Consider the following 26,074-nt stretch of genomic DNA (forward strand, 5'->3'; position numbering starts at 1 on the left):
TCCTGGCGGACTCAAAGCGCCAGAGCTGCAGCCACTAGGATGCGCTCTATAGGCAGTAGCAGTGTTAGGGAGACTTGCAGAGCCGAGAATTGAACCCAGGTCTCCTGTGTCAGAGGCAGAGCCCTTAAGCATTACACTATCCACTATCCTAACACTGTTAGGTGTTGAGAATAGAAGAGTTAGTGACAGAGGATAGGTTAGGATTTGAGTTTGATGTGAGCTATATGTGTTTCATAGTTTAATATTAGCTATATAAAATTACAGTTATTAGTACTATTGGAAATATGTTGGGGCAGGTTTAGAGGACAAATATCAGGGGGAAAAAATATATACTAAACCTGGTGTATCCATGGTGACGAGGCATCTTGTGGATTATGCCCCCTTTTTTTTACCACATGCCCCCTTGTACCTCTTGTGTCTCCCTGTCCCCCTTGGGTCCTCATGTGTCCCCCATGTGTCCACTTCTGTTCTCCTTGTGTCCTCCTCTATGCCCCTTGTTGTCCCTTTTCCTCAGTTTTCCCCAATGGCCTCGATTCATAAAGCATTCCCGCATTCGGAAATGCTGAAAACTGCTCACTTTACCGACCACACAGCAAAATCTGTATTCATAAAGGCTTTTTCCGCATGAAAAGCCGACATTCGCGAGCAGAGTGATCAATCACCGCCTTGCGCGGTGATTATCATAGCAAAAGTAACAAGTAGTCAATTCATAAAGATTAGAGGTAGCGGTATGCGGACGGGTATTACCGCTACCTCTGATGTGGCGAGAAGCGTGCGGAATACATTGCAGTGAATGGGACAGACCTCCCAAGCAGCTGCAGAGAGAACACCGCACGGAGGGATTCCGCCTGCTTCTCCTGTTTCCGCATGTCTCCCGACAGCCTAACGCCTGCCTACAGCGGAATATCTCCGCACGCCTGTCACAACTAGCAACATTTTTATGAATTACCACCCTGAAGGCGGAAATACCGACAGCGGTGTTTCCCCGCTCGACGTTACCTTCCCGACAGCACTTTTATGAATCGAGGCCAATGTGTCCTCCTCTGCATGGGCACAGTACCCTGACAATGCGGCGGGTTAGAGGTTCGTATTGGCAGGCATTCACAAGTCAGGAACTCCCTGCATTTGGACTATAAGATGCAGTGACTTTTTCCCCTCACTTTTGGAGAGAAAAAGTGAGTCTTATAGTCCAAAAAACACAGTTGCTCTATTGCTAATCTCCAGCTATCCTATCCCCTAACACTAACCCTCATGATCTTGACCCTTGACCAATAATCGTAACCAATGCTCACCTTCCAATAGCTACAGCTCTCCATCATTAGCTTTCACAACCTCATCTGTCAGTAACCGTTATGAAGAGCACTGCCTGCTCGTAACAGTTATCAGACGGCCATACAATGCACCCTATGATATTGGAAGTCTACGTCCAACTGAACAGCTGTATGCAGTCATAGACAAAACAGGGGGTCCAGACCCTGAATATTTGTAAATTAAATGCTTGTTAATTGATAACTGTTTTGCTTCCATAATTGAGTTTGTGCATTAGATGTTAGAAAGAGGGTATCAGGCTGGGTCTTGAGCTCTTGCATTAGGAATGGTTTGTGTTAGCAGCCGAGTGTCTGGTTTCTGGTGTGGTACCTTGAAACTGCATAACTGGCCCTGTATCAGTCCTGTAGTTCATGTTGGCCATTTGAGAATTCCAAGAGCAGTGTAACAGGGGAAGCTTGTCCTTTTGGATGACTCTAGTCTGGGGAAATGTAGTAAATGAGGTCCATCAAGTAGGAAACCTATAATATGAGTGTAACACAAATAGGGAATTAGTAACTCGTAATAAAAAGAAAAACACCAGAAACCGTGACTCCTATTACATATTTAAATTGCAAATCCATTTCATTGCTGATAAAAAAGTCATATTATGCTATACTGTATCAATTTAAAGGAACATTGGCCCATATCCTATTAACGTTTCCCCTGAGATATTTTTTAACTTTACCAATAAAACACCTTTAAAGCTCCCGCCATGCTAGAAAATATTTAAATTAAGTCTGATATTATCTTACTTACATTCTAGCATTTTTTTTTCTCAAATGCTAAGTGTTGAAAAGTTATTTTTATATCCGTTGAAAAATGATTATCTCCTGGGAGAAAATTCAGGAGAAAAAGTTAATCGAATAAAGGCAATTAAAGTTAAAGGGATATGAAGGCTGCCAATTTTTTTAAATTATGCTTGTTTCTAGGCTGTCCAGTTGATCCCATGTCTTTACTGCAGCCTCCAAATCTCTCTTACTACAGTGTCTCTTTAACATGAAAGAACCTACTTATAGATATTATATATATATACCCATTATTTTATACAATTTAAAGAGAAACTGTTGCGGAAATCTTCAAATTTAAAACACATACAAATAAGAAGTACATTTCTTCCAGAATAAAATGATCCATAAATTACTTTTCTCCTATGTTGCTGTCACTTACAGTAAGTCATAGAAATCTGACATTACCGACAGGTTTTGGGCTATCATTGAATATGTCAGCACTCCGTGGTTGTAAGGAAATCACGCTCTTTTATTGAGCCATTATATCCACAAAATAGCCGACAATTGTTTCGAGGGGCCTCGCAGGGTCCCCCTTTCTCAAGGCGTGTGGTAACCAAAACTGTCGGCTATTTTGTGGCTATAATGGCTCAATAAAAGAGCGTCATTTCCTTACAACCACGGAGTGCTGATATATTCAATGATAGACTTTTACTGTGGTATGCCTATACCAAAATATTAGGCACCCGACTTCAAAAACGAATGGTGTGCCCATCCACAACCTATACAGATTAGGTTTTGGGCTAGTCCATCTCTTCATGGGGGATTCTCAGCATGGCCTTTATTCTTTATAAAGACATTCCCCGAAAAAGATTTATACAAAGATGCTGGCCAGCCTCCCTGCTCGCTGCACACTTTTTTGGCAGTTGGACGGAGCAACTACCATTTACTAAGTGCATTTAAAAATAAAGAAAACCCTGAGAACCCCCCATGAGAAGATGAAAATTTTAAGATTGTGGCGACAGAGGTCCTTTAACCACTTGAGGACCTAGGGCTTTCTACCCCTTAAGGACCGGCCACTTTTTTTCCATTCAGACCACTGCAGCTTTCACGGTTTATTGCTCGCTCATACAACCTACCACGTAAATGAATTTTGGCTCCTTTTCTTGTCACTAATAAAGCTTTCTTTTGGTGCTATTTGATTGCTCCTGCGATTTTTACTTTTTATTATATTCATCAAAAAAGACATGAATTTTGGCAAAAAAATGATTTTTTTAATTTTCTGTGCTGACATTTTTCAAATAAAGTAAAATTTCTGTATACATGCAGCGCGAAAAATGTGGACAAACATGTTTTTGATTAAAAAAAAACCCATTCAGTGTATATTTATTGGTTTGGGTAAAAGTTATAGCGTTTACAAACTATGGTGCAAAAAGTGAATTTTCCCATTTTCAAGCACTTTTCTGACCCCCTGTCATGTTTCATGAGGGGCTAGAATTCCAGGATAGTATAAATACCCCCCAAATGACCCCATTTTGGAAAGAAGACATCCCAAAGTATTCACTGAGAGGCATAGTGAGTTCATAGAAGATATTATTTTTTGTCACAAGTAAGCGGAAAATGACACTTTGTGAGAAGAAAAAAAAAAAAAAAGTTTCCATTTCTTCTAACTTGCGACAAAAAAAAATGAAATCTGCCACGGACTCACCATGCCCCTCTCTGAATACCTTGAAGGGTCTACTTTCCAAAATGGGGTCATTTGTGGGGTGTGTTTACTGTCCTGACATTTTGGGGGGTGCTAAATTGTAAGCACCCCTGTAAAGCCTAAAGGTGCTCATTGGACTTTGGACCCCTTAGCGCAGTTAGGCTGCAAAAAAGTGCCACACATGTGGTATTGCCGTACTCAGGAGAAGTAGTATAATGTGTTTTGGGGTGTATTTTTACACATACCCATGCTGGGTGGGAGAAATATCTCTGTAAATGACAATTTGTTAATTTTTTTTACACACAATTGTCCATTTACAGAGATCTTTCTCCCACTCAGCATGGGTATGTGTAAAAATACACCACAAAACACATTATACTACTTCTCCTGAGTACGGCGATACCACATGTGTGGCACTTTTTTGCACCCTAACTGCGCTAAAGGGTCCAAAGTCCAATGAGTATCTTTAGGATTTCACAGGTCATTTTGAGAAATTTCGTTTCAAGACTACTCCTCACGGTTTAGGGCCCCTAAAATGCCAGGGCAGTATAGGAACCCCACAAATGACCCTATTTTAGAAAGAAGACACCCCAAGGTATTCCGTTAGGAGTATGGTGAGTTCATAGAAGATTTTATTTTTTGTCAAAAGTTAGCGGAAAATGACACTTTGTGAAAAAACACAATTAAAATCAATTTCCGCTAACTTGTGACAAAAAATAAAATCTTCTGAACTCGCCATACTACTAACGGAATACCTTGGGGTGTCTTCTTTCTAAAATGGGGTCATTTGTGGGGTTCCTATACTGCCCTGGCATTTTAGGGGCCCTAAACCGTGAGGAGTAGTCTTGAAACGAAATTTCTCAAAATGACCTGTGAAATCTTAAAGGTACTCATTGGACTTTGGGCCCTTTAGCGCAGTTAGGGTGCAAAAAAGTGCCACACATGTGGTATCGCCATACTCGGGAGAAGTAGTACAATGTGTTTTGGGGTGTATTTTTACACATACCCATGCTGGGTGGGAGAAATACCTCTGTAAATGGACAATTGTGTGTAAAAAAATCAAAAGATTGTCATTTACAGAGGTATTTCTCCCACCCAGCATGGGTATGTGTAAAAATACACCCCAAAACACATTATACTACTTTTCCTGAGTACGGCGGTACCACATGTGTGACACTTTTTTGCAGCCTAGGTGCGCTAAGGGGCCCAACATCCTATTCACAGGTCATTTTGAGGCATTTGTTTTCTAGACTACTCCTCGCGGTTTAGGGCCCCTAAAATGCCAGGGCAGTATAGGAACCCCACGAGTGACCCCATTTTAGAAAGAAGACACCCCAAGGTATTCTGTTAGGTGTATGACGAGTTCATAGAAGATTTTATTTTTTGTCAAAAGTTAGCGGAAAGTGACGCTTTGTGGAAAAAAACCAATACAAATCAATTTCCGCTAACTTTTGACAAAAAATAAAATCTTCTATGAACTCGTCATACACCTAACAGAATACCTTGGGGTGTCTTTTTTTCTAAAATGGGGACACTTGTGGGGTTCCTATACCGCCCTGGCATTTTACGGGCCCAAAACCGTGAGTAGTCTGGAAACAAAATGTCTCAAAATGACTGTTCAGGGGTATAAGCATCTGCAAATTTTGATGACAGGTGGTCTATGAGGGGGCGAATTTTGTGGAACCGGTCATAAGCAGGGTGGCCTTTTAGATGACAGGTTGTATTGGGCCTGATCTGATGGATAGGAGTGCTAGGGGGGTGACAGGAGGTGATTGATGGGTGTCTCAGGGGGTGGTTAGAGGGGAAAATAGATGCAATCAATGCACTGGGGAGGTGATCGGAAGGGGGTCTGAGGGGGATCTGAGGGTTTGGCCGAGTGATCAGGAGCCCACACGGGGCAAATTAGGGCCTGATCTGATGGGTAGGTGTGCTAGGGGGTGACAGGAGGTGATTGATGGGTGTCTCAAGGTGTGATTAGAGGGGGGAATAGATGCAAGCAATGCACTGGCGAGGTGATCAGGGCTGGGGTCTGAGGGCATTCTGAGGGTGTGGGCGGGTGATTGAGTGCCCTAGGGGCAGATAGGGGTCTAATCTGATAGGTAGCAGTGACAGGGGGTGATTGATGGGTAATTAGTGGGTGTTTAGGGTAGAGAACAGATGTAAACACTGCACTTGGGAGGTGATCGGACGTCGGATCTGCGAGCGATCTATTGGTGTGGGTGGGTGATCAGATTGCCCGCAAGGGGCAGGTTAGGGGCTGATTGATGGGTGGCAGTGACAGCGGGTGATTGATGGGTGGCAGTGACAGGGGGTGATTGATGGGTGGCAGTGACAGGGGGTGATTGATGGGTGATTGATAGGTGATTGACAGGTAATCAGTGGGTTATTACAGGGGAGAACAGATGTAAATATTGCACTGGCGAATTGATAAGGGGGGGTCTGAGGGTAATCTGAGCGTGTAGGCGGGTGATTGGGTGCCCGCAAGGGGCAGATTAGGGTCTGATCTGATGGGTAACAGTGACAGGTGGTGATAGGGGGTGATTGATGGGTGATTGATGGGTAATTAGTGGGTGTTTAGAGGAGAGTAAACGCTGCGCTTGGGTGGTGATCTGATGTCGGATCTGCGGGCGATCTATTGGTGTGGGTGGGTAATCAGATTGCCCGCAAGGGGCAGGTTAGGGGCTGATTGTTGGGTGGCAGTGACAGGGGGTGATTGATGGGTGATAGGTGATTGGCATATGATTGACAGGTGATCAGTGGGTTATTACAGGGAAGGAAAGATGTAAATAATGCCCTGGCGAATTGATAAGGGGGGGGGGGTCTGAGGGTAATCTGAGCGTGTAGGCGGGTGATTGGGTGCCCGCAAGGGGCAGATTAGGGTCTGATCTGATAGGTAACAGTGATAGGGGGTGATTGATGGGTAATTAGTGGGTGTTTAGAGAAGATAACAGATGTAAACAATACATTTGGGAGGTAATCTGACGGCGGGTTTGCGGGCGATCTAATGGTGTGGGTGGGTGATCAGATTGCCCGCAAGGGGCAGGTTAGGGGCTGATTGATGGGTGGCAGTGACAGGGGGTGACAGGGGGTGATTGATGGGTGATAGGTGATTGACAGGTGATCAGTGGGTTATTACAGGGAAGAACAGATGTAATGAATGCACTGGTGAATTGATAAGGGGGGGTCTGAGGGCAATCTGAGCGTGTGGGCGGGTGATTGGGTGCCCGCAAGGGGCAGATTAGGGTCTGATCTGATAGGTAAAAGTGACAGGTGGTGATAGGGGGTGATTGATGGGTGATTGATGGGTAATTAGTGTGTGTTTAGAGGAGAGAATAGATGTAAACAATGGATTTGGGAGGTGATCTGATGTCGGATCTGCGGGCGATCTATTGGTGTGGGGGGGTGATCAGATTGCCCGCAAGGGGCAGGTTAGGGGCTGGTTGATGGGTGGCAGTGACAGGGGGTGATTGATGGGTGATTGACGGGTGATTGACAGGTGATTGACAGGTGATCAGGGGGGATAGATGCATACAGTACATGGGGGGGGGGGTCTGGGGGGGGGGGTCTGGGGAGAATCTGGGGGGTGGGGGGGTGATCAGGAGGGAGCAGGGGGCAGGGGGGGGGGGTATAAAAAAATAGCGTTGACAGATAGTGACAGGGAGTGATTGATGGGTGATTAGGGGGGTGATTGGGTGCAAACAGGGGTCTGGGGGGTGGGCAGGGGGGGGTCTGATGGGTGCTGTGGGCGATCTGGGGCGGGGGGGGAGAAAATCAGTGTGCTTGGTGCAGACTAGGGTGGCTGCAGCCTGCCCTGGTGGTCCCTCGGACACTGGGACCACCAGGGCAGGAGGCAGCCTGTATAATACACTTTGTAAACATTACAAAGTGTATTATACACTTTGTATGCGGCGATCGTCGGGTTAACATCCCGCCGGCGCTTCCGTATGGCCGGCGGGATGTTGCGGCGAGTGAGCGGCGACAGGCGGAGGCGGAGGATCGCGTCACGGATGACGCGATCGCTCCGCCCATGCCCAAACAAGGACCGCCGCATTTTGTCAATACGGCGGTCCTTGCGGCGTCTGCTTCCCGGCCGCCATTTGTCTATACGGCGGTCGGGAAGTAGTTAAAGAGACACTGAAGCGAAAAAAAATATATGATATAATGAATTGGTTGTGTACTATGAATAATTACTAGAAGATTAGCAGCAAAGAAAATATTCTCATATTTTTATTTTCAGGTATATAGTGTTTTTTCTAACATTGAATCACTCTATAATATGCAGAGGCGGGACAAGGTCCTCCAGCACCCAAGGCTGAGACAGCAAAGTGCACCCCTCCATCCCTCCCACCCCAGCCGTCACACACTGATTGCTATTAGACTAATAGGTGCCCTAGGCCCCCAACCTCCCCAACACCTTAATATCTAGTTACCTGGCTTGCAGTCACTGTCATGTATCCCCTTTTCTTATTTCTTTCTGCTTCAAACACAATTGGGAATGACAGCTGAATGAATTGTGCGCCCCCTCCTACACTGCGCCCTGAGGCTGGAGCCTCTCCAGCCTCTGCCTCGGCCCGGCCCTGATAATATGTGCAGATTACACAACACTCAGCATTCAAAATGAGTCTTTCAGAGCAGTCTGTGAAGTAATGAACTCTCCTCTAGCAGAGGAAAAGTAAACAGTTCAATTACAGTTGAGATAATAAAAGTCAGATAACAGCCCTCTCCACGACTAAGTTAGTCGGAGAGCTTAATAGCTTTTTTGCATAGAGATAACAACTGGAGTTTCTCAACTCTTCCTGTACTGGAAACAATTAGACTGATGTATCTGATCTTAATGTTTTTTTTCTTAGCTGTACTACACATACAAATCATAATATCATAATTTTTTTTTCGCTTCAGTGTCTCTTTAAGGTAAGTTTTGCAGACTGCTTTAACTCATAAACTCTTCTTTCTGAATCTCTCTGTTACATTGTTTCTCATGTTGGATGTTGTAAATATTACATTACTTTTAATATATCTTGGGTCTCAGCCAACACAGCAATGTGTGAGAGCAGCTAAATGATTTTATAATGTGGGCTTCAGAAACAGAAGAGGTGAGTTTTTATGGCGCAGTAAATTATACACAGATTAGGAAAGAGTTACTGTCCTTTTACAAACATTCTGCTGCCTATTAATTATTAGGAGTAACTGTGCCGGGAGTCGTAAATTATTCATTGCGAAGACCTGCAGTGCTGCTTCTGTTTGGTTTTATTGCACCTGCTTGCTAAGACCACATGCTGCAAGGAATTGATTTCAGACCCGGTGGGCTAAGATGATGCAATATATTTTCTGCATATGCACACATCTACCATAACATTTTGCTTATAGGCCGCTATAAGACATTATCCAATCTCGCTGACGAGCTTGTTTTTTTCCAAATAGTCCCTGTGACATCAATGGCATAATCCCCAGCATGGTACCAAGGATCGATGATGGGTTTTCAGGATTGAAGTGTAGAGTCATGATATTGTTATAACTGAGTCTCTTGGATTTCTTTCAGCAGAGCAGCCAGATCATTTATCATGACCAGAGTGGAACGGAGAAGAGCCAATAGCGTTTTTTTCTCTGCACACCTGTCTGATTGCTTCCAGCAGGCTTAATCTAGTGTATTTTCAGATGCCTCAGTGCATTGCTTCACAACAACAATCCAGGTGTTCTTTACAACAAATCAATATACTGAAGGCCGGCAGAAATACACAGAGTAGCCTAGGCTGAAGGCTGAAGGCAAACACTTATAGCAATGTACAATTTCAGTAGTTGCTATGGTGCTCTAATTCTTAACCTATAGAGGCAGCTATTTGCCATCCAAAGACTTAAATAAAAAATACACTGATTTTTCATTATTTTACAGTCAATTTAAACTTCTTCATGATACAAAAACATACAAAGTTATGCTTCAATTCAGATGTTTTTAGACTCTATGGGCCTTATTTGTTTAACGTGTGTATATCTGAAAAATGGCAATCGCTTAATTATAAAAAAAAAATATGTAACATGCCTGCGCACTTAAAGTACACCTGAATTGAGAGGTATATGGAGGGCGCCAGGCTGTCTTGTTGGTCCCTTTGGCTGCAGTAGTGTCTGCATCACGCACCGTAAACGCATGCAGCTAATTTAGTCAGATTTTAATCAGAGCACCTGATCTGCATGCTTGTTCAGGGTCTATGGTCATAAGTTTTAAAGACAGAGGATTAGAAGGACAGCCAGGTAATTAGCATTGTTTAAAAGGAAATACATGTTAGTCTCCATATCCCTCTCAATTTAGGTGTGCTTTAAGGTTTTAATATATACATATATACACACATACACGCTACTAGGTCCATCTATTAACGGGTGCTAGGTTGTACACAGTGCCTTCCACCATACTGTGTATGTGCAGGGTTGCAGCTGTGGCCCTGTATATGCACCCACAGCCCCCATGCACACTGCTCAGGCTTTGCATCTGCACAAGCACAGCATGGACACAGCTGGACGCAGACACCTGCGGTTATATTTGGTAGAATTTATACAAACACTCATCTCAAGCAGATAAATCAGAGAAGTCCGCATGGGCGTAAAAATCACCCCTGTGACCCCTGTCGTTACAGGGGGGGGGGGCAGAGGCTTTTGGGGCCCCTCCTTCTCCCTCTCCCCAGCCGCAAGTGCAGCCAATTAGAAAAAACTTCCTCTTTTGCTCACAAAAGCCATCCCTGCCACCTCCTCCCGCCATGCAGAGTAGTGAGTAGCACAAGAGTCTATAATTTTTTCCTGCTTCCAGATGCTGCTTCACAGCTGAACACTTTCTGCTGCCATTTGCCGGGTTCCCAATCACATGACCCTCGTGAGGTGTGGGGACCAAGCGGGCCCCATGCTATCATTCTTGCATGGGGGCCCTATTAAAGAGGAACTCCAGTGAAAATAATTTAATAAAAAAAAGTGCTTCATTTTTACAATAATTATGTATAAATGATTTAGTCAGTGTTTGCTCATTGTAAAATCTTTCCTCTCCCAGATTCACATTCTGACATGCATTACATGGTGACATTGTTACTGTGGGCAAGTTATGTAGCTGTTTCTAGCTGCTCTGGCTGTTACAGACAGCTTTAAACAGCCATTTCCTGTCTGTGAACATTGTTACATTGTGGCAGTTTGCCCAGAGTACCGCGGTATTCAGAGCCTCTTGTGGGAGGGGTTTCAGCACAAAATTAGTCACACAGCGCCCCCTGATGGTCTGTTTGTGAAAATCATTCTATTTCTCATGTAAAAGGGGGTATCAGCTACTGATTGGGATAAAGTTCAATTCTTGGTTGGAGTTTCTCTTTATAGGTGGCCACTAATGGTCCAATTTTCTAGCGAAAAATCGTTCGAGCGATAAGAAATTCTGATCGGAAGAAAAATCGTTCACTACACCATCAACGAACCAATCTTTGCTATCTATCGATCACGATCGTCTTTAAAATTCAAAATTTCGTTCGACGAAAATTCAGTCGGACGACTTTTTTTTCACTCGTTCATAATCGATCATAATCATTAATGGAGATTATTTACTGGCAATTAGATCACTGCCGACCTAGAATTTCGGATCGATCGAACGATTGTTCGCTAGAAATTGGTCCATTAGTGGCCAGCTTAAGTCTAGTTATGCCACTGGAAGCCAGACATACAATAAGCAACACATTTTACTATGTTACACTTTCTTTACACAAAGTTTCACAATTAGAACTTTGTAAGAATTAAGATATATCTTAACCATAAAATGAACCTTAACATGAAGTCAATATTACAATGCAATACAAGTGCCCCCCCCCCCCCCTCCTTGTGAAAATCAGACCTCAGTTTATGCTTTTTTTATGGTGGCCACTTATACTTGGGCATTGAGTGGCTGTGGGTTTCTGTTTTGATTTTGGGAAACTCAGTCTAAGGATATTCTTGTAGTGATCAGGATTACTTTTTGATTGATGTGGCACCATTGTGGATTGGAGACTTCTGGCTGTAGGTTGTTTTGAATCTCTTCTGTGTGTGCTGAAGCTCTTGTATATACTAGCTACTTCAATATTACAACTATGGCTTTTCTTTAAATTTCCTTCTGAGTGGTTGTTTCCAGCTGCTTAACATGACTTCTGACTTTCGTTTCCCCCTTGCTTTCTACTGTTCACTTTTAAGATTTACTGTATTAACCCCTAAGGTCAAGGTAGGCTGATATTGACCAGGTAGCTGGTGCCTGCAAGCATGGAGGTCTTCTTACTGAGGAATACCAGTCTATATAAATATGAATTTGGGTAGCCTCATCGGGGAAGAGGGGCTGAAAATATACCTCCCACTCTTTTCTCAAAGAACCCTTGTTCAATGCTAAAGCCAAGCTAAACCCACAAAGCAAGGCAAAACCTAACAGAAATGACGATGATAAATGAAATATAAACAGGGTATATAAGCCAAGCAAGTGGACAAAGTTTTACTTTTTCAGGGCCCCGATGTGCTTGAAACTGTGTACAATCTGTTTTCTCTTCTTCTCATGCTATAACTGCGGTGGGAGGAGAGAAAAAAAGAGGAGCAACAATGCAACACAACACTTCAAAGGTTCCCAGAATTACAGTAAACACACTCCTTTCATTTAAAATTTGCTGTATGGTCAATAGTGTTAATAGTGTAGTATAAAAACAGATGGGCAGTATTCTTTTTCCTATTCATAGCATCAGGGTCACATTCTTCAAATCATTAAAGCTAATGATAACCCATATTTAAATAAAAAAGTCAGATACTCACCTAAGGAGAGGGAGGCTCTGGGTAGCATAGAGCTTTCCCTCTCCTCTCCTGGTCCCCGCTGTTGCGCTGGCTCCCCCGTAGCGGTATTCGACCGTTTCGGTCAAATACCGCTGTTCCCCCGCCGAAGGGAGACTTCGGAAATGCTTCGGGAGCCCAAGTGCTTCCGAAGACGAGACACTCTACACTGCGCACAGCGCGTGCCCTCTATGACGCACTCGCGTGTGCGCTGCCTGTCTTCGGGAGGACTCGGCTCCCGAAGACTTCCGAAGTCTCCGCAGCAGTGGATGCGAACGGGGGAGCTAGCACAGCACCGAGGGCACCGGATGAGGAGAGGGAAGGCCCATTTGGACCGAGCCTGCCCTCTCCCTAGGTGAGTATCTGACTTTTTTTTATTTAAATATGGGGTCACATTAGCTTTAAGAAAAAAATTATTCCAACCTGCAGTGCTTTTTACAAGAAGGATACTGAACATACTAATCACCCACCTTCACATTGGTCCCTATTACAGAAAAAATGGATATGTTAGCCAGTAGCCTCCCATTTGCCTTTCCGGTCAGACCAGGGGGAGGGAGGACATGCTGCAACCCAGGAGGAGTGTGGCATTGTAGTATACAACTAGAGTGTTCTAAGAGAAGATAGGCTAACCTACACTCAAACTATTACTGCCTCCTCTTGCGTTGTGAATCCAGCTGTATTTGCGATCTACAGGCCTGTGAAGCCCCAGGCCTTAACAAGCAAATGTAATATGCACACTTCCTGCTGCTATAGGTGTGCAGATGAACACGGTTTGGCAGGTGTGTGCTCTCTTTTCTCCCCCACCAGACATGTTTGGTTGTACATGACCACTTAGCATTCCTGTCAATGAGGGTTTAATGTATATCTAAGATTAAATTATTGTTTTGGACAGGTATCTCTACCCCTTGGCCTGTTCTACTTTCCATGTCTCTCAAGCTTGGAGGGTACATAGTATATCTGCCAATTCTCTATGGAGATATGTCTTTGTTTATTTTGTCCCCTCCCATTTGTGCTTAGTGTCACTGACTTTATATAATGTAAAGTATGGAAAGTTTTGATTCATCTGTCTTTGCAGTACAGGAGGCTGCGGGAGGCAGGGTTGCAATGCATCCTTATCTCGCCCAGCCAGGGGATTGTTATATAATAAATTGGTTCACTTCACGGACGCAACATGGAGCGTCTGATTGCCATGGCAACATTGTGCTGACAATGGGTCAGTCAATTGCAACGACACATCCCCTCACTCCTAGCTACGACTCACCGGATTGTTGTGATGTCAGAGCACCCCTCCCCTTGAACCCAGCTTCATGCTGATTGGTACTTTTGGTAGCTGCATGGAATTAAAGCGCAGGTCTGAGTGCAATACTACTACAGCGTAGAGATGGGAAGTTCGGATCTTTTCAATGATCCGGATGATTCGAATCGGATCATTGAAGAGATCCGGATCTTTGATCCGAATCTCGGATCATTTTACTACCGGAAGCATTGGGGGTGAAATGAACAGCAGGACAGGTCTGTGGACAGGAGAAGGGGAGGGGGTGGACACAGAGAAGGGGAGAAGATGGACAGAGGGCAGGGAGTGGACAGAGAAGAGAGGAGGGACGAGCAGAGAGCAGAAATGTTTGCACACAATACCCACATGCTGAAGTCATATGCTTTACATATATTTCACCTATATGTTCATCTGTACACTTTGAAAGAAAAGGTCGCACAGTGAAAGAAAGCATTCCCAGAAGATAAGTGTAATTATTGGATCAGGAGCGGCACACCTTACCGTATTGTGTATGGGTGCTGGACCAGCGATGCAAAGCAACATCAAGTAGCATTCCAGAAAGTCCAAGAGTAGGTCCGCACACCAGCTTTTCAAATAAGCCAAAGGTAATTTTATTCCATCATAATGTGTCAACACTATGTATGACAATTGTTTCGGGGCCACACAGGGTCCCCTTCCTCAGATACGTGCAGACAAACAAATCTGCACGTATCTGAGGAAGGGGACCCTGTGTGGCCCCGAAACAATTGTCATACATAGTGTTGACACATTATGATGGAATAAAATTACCTTTGGCTTATTTGAAAAGCTGGTGTGCGGACCTACTCTTGGACTTTCCAGAAGATAAGTGTAGCTGTTTAGTGCCGAGTGCAGGAGGATTATATTGCCTTTCAATCACACTGTCTGCAAAGTTACTGAGCTGTGCTGAGCCAAAAGCTTCCAATGTGATCACTGTGCAGCACTAAGGACCAGACAGCCTGTAATGAGCAGCACATTATAGCCAGTGTGTGTGCTCTACACATATCTGGCAGTGGCACCCATGTCCTCTCTCTCTCATCTACCTGTCTCCCTGCAAGGCTGCCTCCCATACAACAGAGCGATCCCTGCTTCCAGGACCCTGCTGCCCGCTGATAGGGGGGCGTGTCGCTCCTGGCCCCGCCCCTTTTGTGATCACTGTGCACAACTACGGAACAGACAGCCTGTAATGGGCAGCACATTGCAGCCAGTATGTGTGCTCTACACATATCTGGCAGTGGCAGCCATGTCCCCTCTCTCTTATCTACCTGTCTCCCTGCAAGGCTGCCTCCCTTCCAACAGAGCGATCCATCTCTGCTCTGCTTCCAAGACCCCGCTGCCCGCTGAGAGGGGGCGTGTCGCTCCTGGCCCCGCCCCTTTTGCGATCCGAATCACTCATTTTGATGATTCGGATGATCGACTCATAAAATAGATTCGGATCAAAGATCCGAATCGTTCATGATCCGGACAACACTACTACAGCGTGGCACGGGGATGTCAAAAAGCCACTCCACTAACTTTCCTTGGCATGCCACTCGGGAAGCTCCGGGCCGCCACGGCATTCCCCTGTGTCACTGGTTCCACTCGCAGACATTCTACTCGTTGCACCTGAGCCACGTGTGTATCCAGATGGCAACTATGGACTCACAGTGCTACACCTGGTAAAATCATCAGAGAGCCCTGTCTCACTGTATTGGATGTTGTTGAGATTTATATACAGTATATGCAGCTCATTCTACCAGAACCTACAGGTTGTTTCCTTGGCTGAACTGTGCTATGCTGCTGCTGCAGAGTGAATATGCTTGATCATTGCTAAAGGCTGATGCTGCTGCCTCTAATGACTTGTGCTATTGCTTTTGCTGCTGCTTTTTGCAACTATCTGGACAGTATTGATCCATATCGAGGTTCTGCGTTCTGTTAATTTCCATCTCACCTGGAGACATCATTCCAATCTCTGGTTGTTATTATGGATAATCCCTGTTGTAACAGTGCATCTTAGTGTTGCTAGTGTGGTGCACCTGCATGTGGTATGCTTTCTGGTTGTATGGCGGGGTTGCCATCCCATGCGTTTTTAATTTACTTGTTGAATTCTGCACTTCTAATAAATAATATTTTGTATTGGTGAATCAGCTGCGTTTGAGTGATATTATTAATGACACATATGTCAGCCATTTTCTGATCGGCCTCAGCCATTTTTGATATATAGCCTACACTCAAGCCTTTCTCTCATTGTTCCTTATACAAGAATAAGGGCAGCACAGCCCACTCAGAAGGAAGGCTCAAAGGAGTTGAGGCACTCTGAAGGTGAGTATGTGAGGAGTTTTTGGCAGTGGAGGGCCATTAGGTGAAGGTGATGGGAAAAGAGGTAGGAGAAAATTGCAGGGAGAAATTTCCCAGACAAAGATTTGCAAAGAGTAGGGTGCATAGCAGGGCAAGTGCTGAGAGAGCAGAGGGGCAGTACAGACAGGACTCAGAGCAGACAGGCTTGCGTGCTAACAGACATCGATCTGGCTATGACTAAGGGTGTATTCTGAAGCTCGATACACATTAGCTGATCCTGTATGTTGATGTCTTTACATGTGGATGTTTGAAAATAAAGTATACCTGACTTTTTTATACTTTACTGCAGTTTGCGGATCTTTACCTTTTCCAAACAGACATCTGCAAGCTTGTGAAATTATGGTTAAAAAAATGCTGTTTGTGAACTTTGTTTGGGACTGCTTTTAGAGCTCTCTTTGAATAAAGCTTTAAAAAAAAAGCAGTTATCCAAACCGTTCAGCTCCCATTTTCTCACTTTGTCCTCCATTTGGGGGAACATGAGCAAAGAAATGTGCCGGTGTCTAATAGTTAGAATTAGCAAATAATAAGAGACTTTTATGCTTTAGTAGGAAAGGCAGTCATCAGGAAAACCAGACTTACAGTCACAGCCCTGAACCTAAGTTATTGTCAGCACAGAAGTCAGCAGATGGAATAACTTTAGGACCTACGGTGACTTATTGGCAGCTATCTCCACCAGAGTAGTGGAAATCTCTCACACAAACACTTAGTTACACTCCGGTGAGTTGTTTAATTAGCTAAGTGTCTTGATTTCTCATGGCCTATATTAATCTTTGGGCATATGACAAAGCACGTATTGCCATGCCAAAGTCATTTTATTTCCATGGCCTCATGATAGCCATCACTTCAAGCCGCCTTCTCTGGTTGACTGACACCAGTGGAAATAATGCGATTGTAATTACGTATCAATACCGGACCAGTAACTTAGCACACTCTTCCCTAAGATTACTATAAGCAAACATCTGTAACAAACTTACCTGGTGTTGTCTCTGGAGTCTGCTCTGAGCAGCTGGAGGAAGCTTCCTCTTTGGTCAGTTGCATCCCCGGCTCCCCTGTAGATGTGAGTCAGCATGTTCGCATCCCCGGCTCCCCTGTAGATGTGGGTCAATGTGATGTTTCTGGCAGTCTCTCTAGGAGGTCGCGCACAGCTCAGAACTGCCTTTACAGGTTAAGGAGGCGTTTCTGAAGTGTGTCAGCTGATTCCTGCGGTCAGCTGACATTTGCTGCAGGGATGTTGCTGATTGGTCTAATTTTCCTGGGGGCTTGGTCTGTGCTCTTTTTCTGCTATATAAGGCCCGGTTCACATTAGCGGTGGCCGTCCGGAATCGCCGTGCCGGAGCCGGACCGCTTGCAGAACGGACGGAACGGACGCACGGCAATAGCAATAAAAGCCTATGCGTCCGTTCACATGCGTCCGTTCTGCCGGACCGGATCCGGACCGGATCCGGACTCCGGCGTCCGTTCCAACATGCGCTATTTTTTGGTCCGGCTCCTCCGGCAGCCGTATCCGGAGCGGAGCCGGACTGCACCATCCGGCCAATACAAAGCAATGAGAGCCGGAGAGCGCACAACACACTGGCTACAAAAACCGGACGTTCTACCCCACTTCCTATGCATTTTGGATGGGGACCACATGGGCCCAGCGTTCAAAGAGTGGGGCAGCAGCGATTTCATGCTGGAGCTCGTTTTGGCAGCAACATGTCTGATGTCTGATAACGAGGAGGCGAACAACAGGAAGGAGAGAATTCCCAGGTTTACGAGTAAAAAATGCCTGGATCCATGGTCCCAACTGCAGTCTCTGTATCCACGGATGGTCTCCACACGTCCACCTGTCTCCAACAATGACCCCAGACCCTTCTGCTGACCTCCCAGACCCCAGGTATTTACAGGATGTTATCTCCTTAAGAAACCGGATCCGGACCGCAACCGTGTTCACACCGCACGGAAACCGGATGCAAACGGACCGGATCCGGACCGGATCCGGATAGGAACCGTACGGATCAGGTCCGGTCCCGCTCCGGTGCGGTCCGGACATCCGGTGCGGTTTTGACAAAACCGCAAGTGTGAACGGGGCCTAAACCCTGGGCATTCAGTTACTCGCTGTCCGTTATAGCTTTCAGTTATCTGAGCACTGGACCTTGCTTTACTACTTAGTCTAGTTAAAGTTCTGGAGAGCTACATTTCATATATTGTGCATCAGTGCGATATACAGTATATGTACTCTAGTCAGTCAGTATTGTAATATTGTATATTGTTCTTTGTATCGACCTTTGCCTGCTTCTTGACCTCGAATCTTCCTAGCTCCTCTGTATTACTGCCATCTGATATCTGTGTATGACTCGGCCTGTCCCTGACTTTGCTCCTGTTTGATCCTTCCAATACGACTGACATCTGACCTATATGTATGACTTCGGCCTGTATAACGTTTTCGCACTTGATTTAGCCTACTGTACTTTAGCCATCTGATTACCAGTGTATGATCCTAGTCTGTTACTGACCTTGCTCTGCCTCAGTCCCTGTGTATATCTCTGACTTCGTGTAGGACCTCAGTTGACGATCTGATCTCGATTATCCTATATTCAGTGTACACTTCATAGCCTGCATCACAGCCAGTGTTACAACATAATTACAGAGAAAATTTCTATGCTCTGCATGCAACCTCTTTCCAAAAAGGAAATAAACTACCGTACTGAAGGCAATGGGCAGCGCTCACAGGCTGCAAGTGAAGTGAAGGCTCCAGAGATGTGCACAGCCCCCGAGGCTAATTACACACCTTGAATACAAATCAAATGCAAATTATGTGCTGAACACTAATCTAAATTCTAAAATTTGAATGCAAGCTGACGCCCATGGAGGCAGCTAGCCTGAATTATACTCCGAATGGGCATCCCAGTGGCGTAGCTAAGAAGCTGGGGGGCCCCAGTGCAAGTTTTACATGGGGCCCCCCAGGCACGCTATACTTAAAAGTTGATACGGCGCACTAAAACCTGCCAAGGACAACCCCAGTGTAAGAGGTGCAAGAGGGGGATGGGGAACAGTGTGTTAATGATCACTACTATTCAAAGCATCTATACAAGTCATTATTACCAGCACATGACCAATAAATAGCTAATACTGCGGTTAAGGGTGGGCTCCTCGGGGCCCCTCTTGTCCAAGGGCCCCGATGCAGTCACTACCTCTGCACCCCCTATTGCTACGCCACTAGGGCATCCCTAGATATTATGTTCAGTACGGTAGTTTTTGTATAGCAGAAAGGAATGGCAACGCTTCTAAACAGACGCTGCACCTGAATTGACTACCTGCACAAGTATGCAGAGCTCGAATAATGGGCAGATTACACACCTTGCATTCAAAACAGGTACAGTAAAGGAGGGTGTTGGCTTCAGCATAAGCTGTGCACAAATTATCCCTAATAGACTCTCCCACGACGATGATGGGCCCCCACGGGAGAGACTTAACCACTAGTCTAACAGTGAAGCATATCAAATAGTGAAGCATATTCAAACTGTGAAAAGTATTTAATCAAAGGTCTCTCCCGTGGGGGCCCGTCATCGTCGTGGGACGACTTATGCTGAAGCTAACGCCCTCCTTTACTGTACCTGTTTTGAATGCAAGGTGTGTAATCTGCCCGTTATTCGAGCTCTGCATACTTGTGCAGGTAGTTAATTCAGGTGCAGCGTCTGTTTGGAAGCGCTGCCATTCCTTTCCGCTGTACAAAAACTACCGTACTGAACATAATAGCTAGGGATGCCCATTCGGATTCTGCGGTATTGAAACTTACACCTTTCTGATCAGAAATCCACATTTCTGATTAGAAAACAGAAATTGGAACCCGCGAAAATCCGATTTACCGGAACTCTGTAATTTTAGCCCAATCACAGAACTTGGAAGCATTGGACCAATCAAATAATACAGAATTTTTACGCAAAATTTTAATTTCAGATCAATCACAAGACCGATTTTCCGTTTTTCTGATTTCTCATTCTCTGATGCAAAAATTGACTAATAAAATATCCCTTGAAATTCTAAAATTGGAAAAACAGAAAATCGGGAATCAGAAAAATGGAAAACCGGAAATTGGAAAAGCGGAAAATCAGAAGTCGTAATTTCTTTAGAATTGGAAATAGGCATTTCTGACCATCCCTAATGATAGCCGTAGAACAACGCAGTTTGTTACATTAGTCCTGGAAGACTACATTTAATGCATTCAGAGTCCTATAACTGTGTGGTCTTCAACTGTTTAAATAGTGATCTCTTTTCATAATGAAGAGACTTCCTACAGTGGTTATTAAATATTCAGCAGTTGTTCTCATTATATGGTGACATAACAGACCTTTAGAGACCCGGCTGAGGAAAGCTATGCTGCTTCTGTAATGATAATATATAGTGATCATGAATTGCGTCTGCACAGTTTTATGCTTCCGTGTGTTGCCTTTGGCAGAGCAGTCTTGGAGTAACAGCTTTGTTTCTTTGGCAATGCAACTATCACCATTTTTTTCCCGTGCACCACACACAGGTTTTCAATGACACTTGGTTGTATTTAACATTCATGAATATTTATAAGCACAGAGGCTTGCTTTTAATCCCTCTTATGAGAACAGTATAATAATCAATTATAAAAATGCTGCGGAGTCCAGAAAGCAGTTTATAAGTATTTTGGGACTGATAGAATGCCTCTGTGCGCTTACAGAATCACAATAGTAAATGATATTAAAGCTGGTCACTGAAATGAAGAACATGGTTTTTAAGCTTTGAAAAATATTATTCCAGTTACCCATCAACACAGTTTCCATGAGAATCATTTCACACATATCTTCCTCTTCAAATGCATCGGCAGGACTAGTGCTTCCATAGAGGCCAAGGGGGCAGTTGCCCTAGGTCCCCAGAGACTCAAGCCCCCCCCCCCCCCCCCCAACCTAATTTAACTGTGCTCCTGAGGCCCCTGCAATGTCTTTGGCAGAATAGTGTTTCACCTGTCGCGGTGGATGCGCTCCTCTGTCAGTCGGTGGCTCCATGCAGTCCCCTACTTCATCCTTGCGGGGTCACCTCTCCTTTATGACCTGCCAGCAAAGGAAAGGTGAGATGCTACTTTGCCAAAAACATTGCAGAGGCCCCAGGGGGGAAGGCACAGCTTAGTTGGCAAGTGTTCTGGGGCAGCCAGGTCAGGGGCCCTCGGGGAGATTTAGCTGCAACAAAGAACCTCTAATGCTACTTTTTTGTTGGGAGGTGGGGGGGTTTGTCAGGAACTCCCCTGTTTATTTTGCTCGGGGCCCCATTGAAACTAGAACTGGCCCTATGCATCAGATGATGCTATGTATAGCAAGACTTCCCTTCAGCGGCTTTGCCATTTCCCTTCAGTGTCTTTACCTTGTAGTATACTATCCCAGTCCACCAAACTTGGTGTGTCCCTGGGTTGATTCAACTTTGCTTTTCTAAAATTCATACTTTTAGTTGTTCCACTGCTCCATGACCTGTTAATCACTAGATGAAATGTTATCATGTTGTGATCACTATCCCCCTAATATCCTTGAACCCGCAGATTTGATACATTACATCACTACTCCAGAATCATCATCTCTACTATCTTGCAAAAAGCTTATTTAACCATACTCCAACTGTACTCCAATCTCTCAGGATCCTATCAGTGTCTGGATCATAAGATCCAAGCTATTTTCCATGTTGTCAATGCATCTGTGCTCTGTGATCTCAACTTCTAACTGAGCAACATGCACACACCCAGGGCAACAACAGGCATCCTCAATCTGCTGATCAAGGCATGCATACATTTTGCAAGACTTATTGCCCACTTGACAGTTTACCGATTTGCTGACTATCTGTCTTGTACGATTTAAATTAATCATTTCAGAGTTCACTACAGAGCTCCATTCAGGAGACTGAAGATCCAGGTTTCAATACCCAGTTTAAGATTTTACAGACTTGATGTTGGATACTATTCTGTTTCTTTACTTACAAAAATATAAATCTTCATTTGAAGGTGCTTAATTTTAGTTATGTTAACTAGATGAAAGGGCCGGTTCTGAATCATTTCCAGTGAGCTTTAAAGTATACCAGAGGTGACATGTGATATGGTGAGATAGACATGTGTATGTACAGTGCCCAGCACACTAATAACTGTGCTGTGTTCCTTTTATTCTTTCTCTTCCTGAAAGAGTTAAATATCAGGTATGTAAGTGGCTGACTCAGTCCTGACTCAGACAGGAATTGTCTACCATGTTACCCTCACTGATAAGAAATTCCAACTGTAAAACACTTTCCTAGAAGACAATGGCCTCAATTCACTAAGCTTATCTCCTGTCTTTAATAACTCTTCTAGAGTTGTTACCATGGTGATAAGGCATGTAGTATTCAGGAAACATTTTACCCCAGGCAAACCTAATGTGAACTCTTCTGTCTTTAAGTTAACTCTCCAATCCTTAAAATAACTCCAGAGTTAAAGACAGGCTGTTAATTAACTGCATGTGAAAATAACTACAGAGGAGGTAAATTAAATACAGAGGGGGTAAATTAACTACAGAGGAGGTAAATTAACTACAGAGGAGGTAACGTAAGGAATGAAGAGATAAGATAACTCTCTCACTGTGTGAGGTAAGTTTTCTCTTGCCTTATTATCTCCAGCATGATCTTAGTGAATTGAGGCCAATGGCTCCTGAGAGCAGGAAAGAGATAAAAAGGGTAAATGGTTCATACATTTTAGCTCTGGCATACTTCAATGAATGTGTCATTGAGCAAAAACAATAAAACAGTTAAAACTTAAAAAGTAGATTTAAACATAAAATGAAACTGTGGAATATCTTAAAGTCATTTTTAGGAGAAGGAAGATAGATACAATCGTTTATTTCATTCGTTTATTTTCCTGTAATCTAACGCACAACAGATACATAGTGCTGGTGAAGGAAATTTCCGTTTCCCAAAATTCATATGCATTTTTGCAGAAACCTTTTTCACAATGCAATGCATTGCATTGCAGACCCAATACATGTAAAAGCAAATGACAAAACATGCATTACAGTGCATATGTTAAAAACCTGTGTGTTAAAAATCATATGTTTTCAGTCTAAATTAGTCTTATCCCTTTTCACGTTTTTTGATGTTCTAGAATTTTGTGGATTTTAAAGCAGGTCGGTATTTTGCAAACCAGAGCACCATCATGACCATACATACCGTAAATGTTGGTGAATATTGTATGTGCCAGATAAGTTAACTCCTATCTGCAACTAAGGCCTCAAAATTCATTAGGCACAGTTCATTACATCATTGTACAATATTATCACACACCTAGTTTTGAGCATTCTACCGGTTTCTTAAAGGAGTTCTTTCGCGAAAAAAGGAGGCAGTTAAAAAATGTGACAGATGACAGTTTTGGGCCAGTCCATCTTTTTAAGGGGGATTCTCAGGGCTTTCTTTGTTTTCAACAGCATTTCCTGAACAACTGTTGCAAAATTTAACTGACATAATAGTGTGCAAGTGATTAGGGAGGCTGGCTGGTATCTTACTATGTTGGCAGTTAAACTGCTGTTCAGGAAATGCTGTTGAAAACAAAGAAAACCCTGAGAATCCCCCTAAAAAAGATGGACTGGCCCAAAACCTGTCATCTGTCACATTTTCTAACTGCCTACTTTTTTCGCGAAAGATCCCCTTTAAGAAGTATTGCCCTGAAAAATGTCACTTTGGTGCATTGGAGTGTGAGTTCTGCACCCATGCCCTGCAGACCAGAACAGTTATATCAGCTCACACCGTGATACTATTAGCACCGGCTTTGCTTGCAGGGTTGTTTGCATTACACTCTGTGTCATCTCTAGAGAACATGTGGTCAGTTTTGGTATAATCAGTGAAATATCATTCTAAGTCCATGACATTGGAAATGCACCATACCAGCTGATGCATGAGCCATCTTTTCCAGCCTTTAGGAGTGCAGCTAATCAGGTTATGCGACTCCGCCAACATAGCTAGCTTCATAAATTTAGCTGCAATTGAGCACTAATCAATACTTCATGTTCAATGGTGCAAAACTGAAATTAGTATGGATTTTCTGACTGCCGCACATTTAAATTATTCAAACATTTAGTAGCGGTTATTGTAGTTTTCTTATTGCAGTCTCCATAAATAATGCCTTTTGGTGTATACAGGAATAATGTCATCTTGGGGAAATACCTCTATTTGTTTTTAGATGGTCAATCACAGATTGCTAAAATATACACAGATTGCTAAATTGTGTAAAATATGAAATATATCACTGTGTGCTACTGTATGTGATATAGGTCCAAGCCAAGCTAGAAGATGATGTGATAAGGAAGTCCAAGGGCTGTCATTATATGTAATTACTATTTTGCTTTTATTTGAATATATTACCATGATTTGCTGATATTATTTTATATACTGTTCATTTATATAATACCATTATGTCTGTTTTATTGTTAACTTCTAATTGAGTGTAATCAAGTGTATTTATTGCATATGTAACACCCCAAAAGAGGGTTACAAAGTGTTAATATATTTTTATGTGTATGGCGCCAGTTTGTGGAACTAAAATGGCACATGGGAGAGGAGTGTAAGCATCAGCATGGTCGCATAGACTGTTGCTAAGTGACCAGAGTATACAAAACAGGGGAACTTGCTGGAACTTTCCAGAAGCCCCGTGTGGCCTGTCAAGGAGCTATTGCGCAGGTGCAGGGGGCGGAGATAGAAGGGTGTAGCCGGAGGGAACTAGCTGGAGAGAACGCGCCTGAGAGTGAGAGAGAGAGGGAGAGACTTAGAGCCAGGAGCTAGCGGTGTGGAGCGGGAAGGAGGTGGACCAAAAGAGAGAGGGTGTAGCAGTTGCCCGGAGAGTGAGAGGGGACCCGGCGGCCATACAGTGATCAGCGCAGAGCCAGTAAGGACAGCGACAGCAGGTTGAAGTGACCGGAGGCGGCAGACCCTGCCCAGACCCGAGCTAGGCCGGAGGCAACAGACAGATGAGTACAGGCCTGAGTGCCAACTACAAGCCAACATGGGTGGGTGGTAGGGTGCCACTTTGGGTGGGAGGAGGGTGCCACTCTGAGGGGAGAGGAGGGTGCCAACATGGGTGGGTGGTAGGGTGCCACTTTGGGTGGGAGAAGGGTGCCACTCTGGGGGGAGAGGAGGGTGCTAACATGGGTGGGTGGTAGGGTGTGACTTTGGGTGGGAGAAAGGTGCCACACTGGGGGAGAGGAGGGTGCCAACCTGGGTGGGTAGGAGTGGGTGCCACATTGGATGGGGTGAAGGGTGCCACTCTGGGGGGGGGGGGGAGGGAGGAGGATGCCACTCTGGGTGGGTAGGAGTGGGTGAGTAGAAGGGTGCCATTGTGGGGGGAGAGGACAGAGCAGGGTGCCAACATGGGTGGGTGATAGGGTGCCACTTTGGGTGGGAGGAGGTTGCCACTCTGGGGGGAGAGGAGGCTGCCAACATGGGTTGGTGGTAGGGTGTCACTTTGGGTGGGAGAAGGGTGCCACTCTGGGGGGAGATGAGGGGTCCAACCTGGGTGGGTAGGAGGGGGTGGGTGCCACATTGGGTGCATGGGGTGAATGGTGCCACTCTGCGGGGAGAGGAGGAAAGAGGATGCCACTCTGTGGGGGTGGACTTAGGGTGCCAGTGAGCAAAAAGCAAGATCTTGGCGGCACCAGCCACCGAAGTGTAATGCAGGGAGGGGAGGCGACATCACTCCTCCCTCCCTCACCATCAGTGCCCCCTTTTGAGTCCACTTGCAGAGAACGTGCAGCGGGCGTTTAGTTTACCTGAGTCTCTGTGCTCTGGCCGGCTTCTTCATTCTACTTCCTGTTTCACATCATGGGAAACAGGAAATAGAATGAAGCTGGCAGGAGCGCAGAGACAGGTAAACTAACGCCCACTGAGCGTTCTCTGCAAGTGGACTCAAAAGGG

The 26,074-nt window shown here is 44.6% G+C and overlaps 1 protein-coding gene across 2 annotated transcripts in view; it reads left to right on the plus strand.

The window, feature by feature from the left end:
* Positions 1-26,074, plus strand: part of SCHIP1 (schwannomin interacting protein 1) — a 538,791-nt gene that overhangs the window by 60,147 nt on the left and 452,570 nt on the right. The window contains exon 1 of one of the 2 annotated variants that reach the window (XM_068280923.1): positions 15,329-15,483. The exons of the other annotated variant lie outside the window; for it this stretch is intronic. The gene's annotated coding sequence lies outside the window, so the exon portion shown is untranslated. Of the gene's footprint in view, positions 1-15,328; positions 15,484-26,074 lie in introns of those variants that run through there. 2 annotated transcript variants of the gene reach the window in all.

Source organism: Hyperolius riggenbachi, chromosome 4 (assembly GCF_040937935.1).
Source record: "Hyperolius riggenbachi isolate aHypRig1 chromosome 4, aHypRig1.pri, whole genome shotgun sequence".
Classification (NCBI taxonomy): Eukaryota; Metazoa; Chordata; class Amphibia; order Anura; family Hyperoliidae; genus Hyperolius; species Hyperolius riggenbachi.